This window comes from Ahaetulla prasina, chromosome 1 (genome assembly GCF_028640845.1).
Source record: "Ahaetulla prasina isolate Xishuangbanna chromosome 1, ASM2864084v1, whole genome shotgun sequence".
In the NCBI taxonomy this organism is placed as follows: Eukaryota; Metazoa; Chordata; class Lepidosauria; order Squamata; family Colubridae; genus Ahaetulla; species Ahaetulla prasina.
The window spans coordinates 221,433,150-221,440,474 of NC_080539.1; positions in this window are offsets into that span (position 1 = coordinate 221,433,150).

Genomic DNA, 7,325 nt, shown 5'->3' on the forward strand with positions numbered 1-7,325 from the left:
CATAAAAACAGTAACTCCTCCCATCCCCCAGCTACAGCAGTCAATCAAACAAGCAAGCCACTTGATGGGCTTCATCACATTCTGGGTTCCCCAGGCCTGATGGCAAAACTAAGTCTTAAGGGCCTTGCAAAAGAGTGTCAAAGTAGGAACAAATCTAATCTCTGCGGGGGATGATATTCCAAAGGGAGGAAGCCACTACAGAGAAGGCCTTCTTCTGGGTCCTGCCAGGTGGGCATCCTTAGGGGAGGGGACCCACAACATTCCCTGCCTCCCTGCTTTGGTGGATTGGCTGAATGTAATGGACAGAGACGTTATCCTTCAGATAACCTGGATTGTGGCTCAGACCCATATGGAAGCAGTAGGAAAGTCATTGAGCATAACCATCTTCCTATTCGCAGTTTCATTTTCTTAAACATACCTGGACTTTTGACTTTCATTTTCTGAATTTATTGTTTTACTTTGTTTTTTGTTCTTAAAAGTTGACCAGTGGTTGAATTCTGATTTATTTATTCCCTTCCCTCTTCTATTTAGAATCTTTAATCCCCTCTAGTATCCAGTTTCTAAAATCATAAAGTTACTTACCTTTATTATGAACTAAGATAGCCAAAATAACTGTGGTTCCCCTAAGAAACTATTTATTTTTTATAGTCAGTTCCAAAATCTTATAGTAAAAGTCAATATCCCAAATTTAACTGGATCTTTAATCTGTTTGTAACTTTCTTAGATCAAAACCTTATTTGGCTTTTGGTTGTTTATTTTAAATTCTTAAACTTGTAAGTAATGTGTATTTTGTTTAGAGGCATAGTTAAGCTCACTTGGTGATTTTTCAGATTTATCATTCTGAAGACATTTAATAGCTTAAAGATGGTTAATAAGCAACTTCTGAAAGTGATTAGAAAGTGAGGCTTTTAACTTAGTGTCCTCTCTAAGGCAGGGGTGAAATTCAGCAGGTTCTGACAGGTTCTGGGGAATTGGTAGTGGAAATTTTGAGTAGTTCAGAGAACTGGCAAATACCACCTCTGGCTGGCCCAGAGTGGGGTGGGAATGGAGATTTTTCCATATCCTCCCCCTGGAGTGGAGTGGGAATGGAGATTTTGCAGTATCCTTCCCCTGCTATGCCCACCAAGCCATGCCATGCCCACCAAGCCACGCCCACAGTAAAAAAATTGGATTTCACCACTGCTCTAAGGCTCCACTATTGTTGCAAGCAGGATGGCTGATCCCATTGTCTCCTGGCACTCTAACCAGCAGAAAATTACTATCCTGTGGTCTCCTTGTGAGGAGCAGCCATCTGGCGTACACATGGGCAGTCAGCTATTCTCACCTCATCCAAAGAGGTTCCAAGGAACTGGCTGTACCATCATGGAGACATCTTCAGTTTGCTATGCCTACCCCAGAAGTCTAAATTGAGTGGGTTTCTAAAATAAGTGGGATTTTATTGAGCAGAATGTGATTGAAATATATTTGATTGTCATGAAGTCAATAGTCCCATCACTTGATATTTGGTTTTGGTCAGATTAGCTGCTATAAACACTGCATCTAAAAAGGTTTCGATACAACAGATTCCAGTGTTACAGGTTTCCTTTATTATTTAACTGTGGAATCTGATGAGCTATTGGATATGATGGGACTTCTGCCTTTTCCTTTTTAGCTAATCTGACCGTAGTTTTGCAGTGCATCTAAAACAGACACTTCCATTCTGCTTGGCAAATCTGTGCTCTGCAAATTAAATCTGGGCGGGAAATCGCTGTAAAGAAATAGCTCGCCATTAAAGAATGTCAAACAATTTTAATTTTTTGGGGAGGGGGTGGAGGTTGCCCCCTCAAATGTTTCAGAACCATACATTTTGATCATGCCGAAGAAACAAATAACAACATTGCTGTTGCCATGCTTTGCTTCTTTGGCCTCTGTTTTCTATAGGTGGTGCCTTCTTCTTTCTCCAATCCAGCTCCATGTGCTTTAGGATTTCTCGGAAGCCACCAAGACAGGACCTAACAGATATATTTAAATACGCATGCAAGCTTTCAGAGGTTAAACACTTGATGGTCTATGCATAAGCAATGTGTATGGTAGACCAATTATGATAGCTTTAATGAAATGCATGAATATTTAAAACTTAATGGATCTGACTTTGTAGTCGGCCTTATAGTTCTCTTTTCAAAGAGAGATGCCAGTGACCAGTGTGGGCCTCCAGAGGGCAGCAGTGCGCTTGCAATCCCTTGAAGAAACCATTGTTTCCTGTTAGCTGTGACTTCCTGGTTTCTGCACACCTTCCGAAAACCCGGCGCTTTTCATTCTGATAAATTATTCACTTCTTCTGTACCAATTAGTTCTACCAGTTGCAAGGTTTGTTATCAAGTTAAGCTTCAAGACAGAACCTGAATTCAATGAATGATTAAATATTTATTAACTCAGATGATTAAATATGCAGATACTCTCTGAAGCTTGTTCTTGGAACCATTATATTACCTTTTTAATACTAATGATTTCTATAATTAATTTTTTAGGGGAGGGGGAAGCTGAAATTCTTCATAAAAGCATTGGGGGGAGGGGAGAAAGGAGCAATGCACAGGATGCTAAAAAAAAAAAAAAAGGAAGGAAATAAAAATTGATGGAGGAGGCAGCGATCGGAAGCATCGAAACAGCTCCTGTGCACCCAAAAAGCCCCAAAGTTAGGGAAATGTACACATATCTGGAGGGAAAGATATCTTATTCAGCACAGTCCTTTTGGAAAATTAGAGCGTTCACTATAGAGAACCATTGTTCCAATATAGTTAGCCGTTTTGAAGCGAGCCTAATTCCACCCAAATACATAACAGTATTTAATGGGCTGGGAGAGGAGAGTCAATCTACGGTACTTATATTGTCACAGTTTTATAGCCTGCTGATAAAAGGCATCATTTCAGTTATCACTGGTTTTCTCTAATACAATAATATGAGGGAGGGATGGCAATCTTAAGAAAATGTTTATGAAATGAAAATATTTTAACAAGCGAAGATTTATCTGATACAGTGGATAGATGGATGAATGGACGGATGGATGGATGGATAGATAGATAGATAGATAGATATAAAATCTGTCATAGATGTAACAAGTTTCAAGCATTTGCCCTCTTGTCAGCAGTGGCTTATAGCCTCCGAATGAGTTAGAGAATGTATCTTGAAATCCAGTCATGAGGAAATGGGATATTTCTATTAGCTCTTGGTGAGAAAGCCACTTGGTATGCTCAAAACAGTGTCTGTACCAAATTTTATAGCTTTTGTCCTGTCAGTCATATCTTTCTGAAAGTCTGGCTCATTTCTGTCATAATTCCCCCTTTAAGAAGGCGGAAAAATCCACTCTCTGAGGAAAGAGAGAAGAAAAAGTAATGCCTGTTCTCATATGCTAAACGTTCGTATTCTGTGTCAAGCTTTGCTTTATATCCTCATCAACTTTTCAAGAAGATGATGTACTAAAGAGCTGGTAGCCGGCAACATCACTCCCGTTTTCATGGGTCAGTCTCTGTTCTGAAGTCTGTGTGATGGGTCCCTTCAAGAAGTTGTTGATGGCCAACTCGGGCTTCTTGCATGCTGCTGCTGTTTTTTCTTGATTTGCTGTAAAGCAAATACTGGCACATTCATGTACATGTGAGGCAACTAAAGCCAAAGGATGAAACTTAACCTAATTAAAGGTAAAGGTTCCCCTCGCACATATGTGCTAGTTGTTGCCGACTCTAGGTGGAGGTGCTCATCTCCGTTTCAAAATCGAAGAGCCAGCGCTGTCTGAAGACGTGTCCGTGATCATATGGTCGGCATGACTCAACGCCAAAGGCGCACGGAACGCTGTTACCTTCCCACCAAAGGTGGTCCCTATTTTTTCTACTTGCATTTTTACGTGCTTTTTTTAAAATTTGCATTTATATCCCGCCCTTCTCCGAAGACTCAGGGCGGCTAACACTATGTTAGCATGTTTTGAAACTGCTAGGTTGGCAGAAGCTGGGACAAGTAACGGAAGCTCACCCTGTTACACGGCAGCACTAGGGATTCAAACCACTGAGCTGCTGACCTTTCGATCGACAAGCTCAATGGTGAAACATTAAAATTACATGTTTCATTGGTAAAGTTGAATCTCCAATCCTGCTAAAACAGAGATAATATTGTTCCCCTTCTGTTTGATTCGCCCAAGATAGACCTGAGATTGAGATAAGTTCCTAGAATTGTAGATTCAGCCACTGTTTCTTTGACACAGAATGCTAAGTGTAATCTGATACTCGCAATTATTAGTGATTTATTTACAACTATTACTGGTTTACTGTCTAGACTTCAGCCCCAGCTTTTAATCTGAATCTAAACTGCAGACTCTATAGGTACATCTGACCTAATTGTTCAATTGTTATTATTTCTTCTCCCATCCTTGGATTTTGGTACCAGAACCTGAGGAAGGCTTCTGAAGACCTCAGATGCTTGTACACGCTTCTTGCTTCCTAATAAAGGTGTTTGCCTAGTAATTATTTATTTCCTAATATTATACCAAAATCTGTCGTCCAATTTTGAAAAAGCTCAATAAAAGAGCTTTTATTGAGCTTTTGAGAAGGTTTTTCTATGAAATTTAAACAGAAAATGGGGGAGCCAAAGAAAATTGGACTGCTGAAAAACATATTTATAGGTAGTCCTCGACTTACAAGCACAATTGAGTTGCAAATTGCTGTTGATAACTAAGACTGTTTTTAAGTGAATTTTGCCCTATGTTAGGAGCCTTCTGGTCACAATTGTTAAGTGAATCACTGCAGTTGTTAGGTTAGTAACACAGTTGTTAAGTTGACTTCCCTGGTAACTTTGCTTGTTAGAGGGTCAGACCACATGACCCCGGGACACTGCAACTGTCATAAATAAATGCCAGGTGCCAAAAGTTCAAATTATTTTTTTTAAGCCTTTATTGTTAAAACAAAAGTTGGACATGGTGGAACAGTCTTGGCGATATCTCTGCCATACAAATATATATAAAATATAGCCTAAGTTTCTTATATCTTAAATATGCATTACTACTTATTAATTCTATATACATACTTAACTTCTTTTACATATTTACAGATACATACTATATTACATATATTGCATCTTGTTTCAATCTATACCTCCTTGTTCTTATCTCTTCCGACTTCCATTCCTTAGGTCGAACCATTGATCAAATTTATTCCAAATCTCATAGTATTCTGTCTCTTCTTTATTTTTCAGTTCTAATGTCAGTCTATCACATTCTGCACATTCAAGTACCTTCTTTATTATTTCCCATTCTTTCGGTATGTTTTCACTCTTCCATTGTTGGGCGTAAACTGTTCTTGCTGCTGTTATGATATGCAGGGTTAAATATGTTAACCCTTTACTTAAACCTTCTTTTATAATTCCTAATAGAAATAGTTCTGGTTTGAATTCCACTTTTTCTGTCCTGTCATTTCTTCTAACCACATTTGGATCCTTTGCCAATATTCTTTAGCTTTTCTACATGTCCACCATAAGTGGTAATAGGTGCCCGGCAGTGGCGAAATCCATTTTTTTATACTACCGATTCTGTGGATGTGATTTGGTGGGTGTGGTGTGACTTGGTGGGCGTGGCAGGGGAGGATACTGCAAAATCCCCATTCCCGCCCCACTCCTGGGGGAAGGATATTGCAAAATTTCCATTCCCACCCCACTCTGAGTCAGCCAAGAGGTAGTATTTGCCGGTTCTCTGAATTATTCAAAATTTCCGCTGCCGATTCTCCGAACTGCTCAAAATTTCCGCTACCAGTTCTCCAGAACCTGTCAGAACCTGCTGGATTTCACTCCTCGTGTCCAGTATTTGATCACATTTCCAGCATTTAGGTGACAAATTTTTATACATTTTGGCTAGCCTAGTTAGTGTTAAGTGCCACCTATAAAAGTTTATACAGGTTCTCTTTATACGACGTGCCCAAAGTTAGCTCCCTGTTTCTTTCCCACAATTTTTCCCACTTTTTCAATTCAATATTGTACCCAAAGTTCTTTGCCCATCCCACCTTTGTCTCTTTAACATGCTCTTCCTCCATTTTGTATTCTAATAAAAAATTATACATTTCTTTAATCATTTTCTCCTCTGTCCCCAATAAAAGTTTATCTAATATCGTTAGATTTCTGCTGATGCCCCACGTTTTCATATCTTTCATATAACTTGATTGGATTTGTAAATATGATCACCATTCCAATTCTAACCCCAAGGGTGCAAATTCTTATCACATGACCACAAGATTGCTGGAGCAGTCATAAGTGTGAGAAACGGTCATAAGTCACTTTTTTCAGTGCTGTTGTAACTGGCATTAAATGAATGGTTGTAAGTCAAGGACAACCGGTACTGTATACTTGAAAGGCCATTCACCTGTATTTTGCACACTTTTTAAGTACACGAACTCTGCATTTTGTTCGTGAAAATTTTGCCAGTATTTTTCCCTTTTGGAAAACAATTCAAAAGCAAATTGTTTCTCATCCTATGCTTAATGAACTACAGAAGAATTTTTCAAATTTTTTTTTTGTAACCATCTACTACATTTTGCATTTTGTGTCCCTGGGAATACCTCAATACTATCTTTTATTTGGAATTAAATAGGAAAATGTAAAATGAAGATTCTGTGCAAGTTCTGTAACCAAAGGTGCCATCTTGACATCCCTGATGGGGACCAGTGTGCCGGGCAATATCTCCCTTGGCACTCACTGGATTCTGCTTCACTTTGTTTTTGAAAATTAATTTGAAAAACATTAAAAGGGAAGCAATAACCTCCAATATCTTTTTTCTCCCAATAATACCTCTGGGTACCACATGGATTAAAGAAGCATTCCTTGAAAATAAAAATAAGTCGGAATTTCTTCTCAAATGTTGCTTGCAAGTGTACCAGTCTTTCCAGAAAAAGCAGATGAGTGGAAAGAGAATTAGGATGTGGGTGGGGAGGGCAAGCCATTAATTTGGTGAGTACCCATACAGCAGTGTTAGTTCCAATGATGGAAGAGACGGACACAGCTCTTTCAGTAACAACAGCTCTTTATTAGTAGACCAGTACAACCCAACAGAGTGGTAGTTACGCAGTGTCCTCTTTATATAGAGGGCTGCCAGACAGCTTAGCCAATGAGATTCAAGTATTTTCCCGCCTTTTTGGAGGACCTGAGTGAAAACTATAACACACTCCTTATATGGTATATAATAAGCAGCCATTTTGTAAGATTGTCTATGGTGTTTTGAACATCCCCAAGAACCAAATTGGTCTAGTGGGTAAGGCAAGCTAGTTTCAGACATGCAGCCAAGTGTCTTTCGGCCAATCACTCTCTCTCTCAGCCCTAGA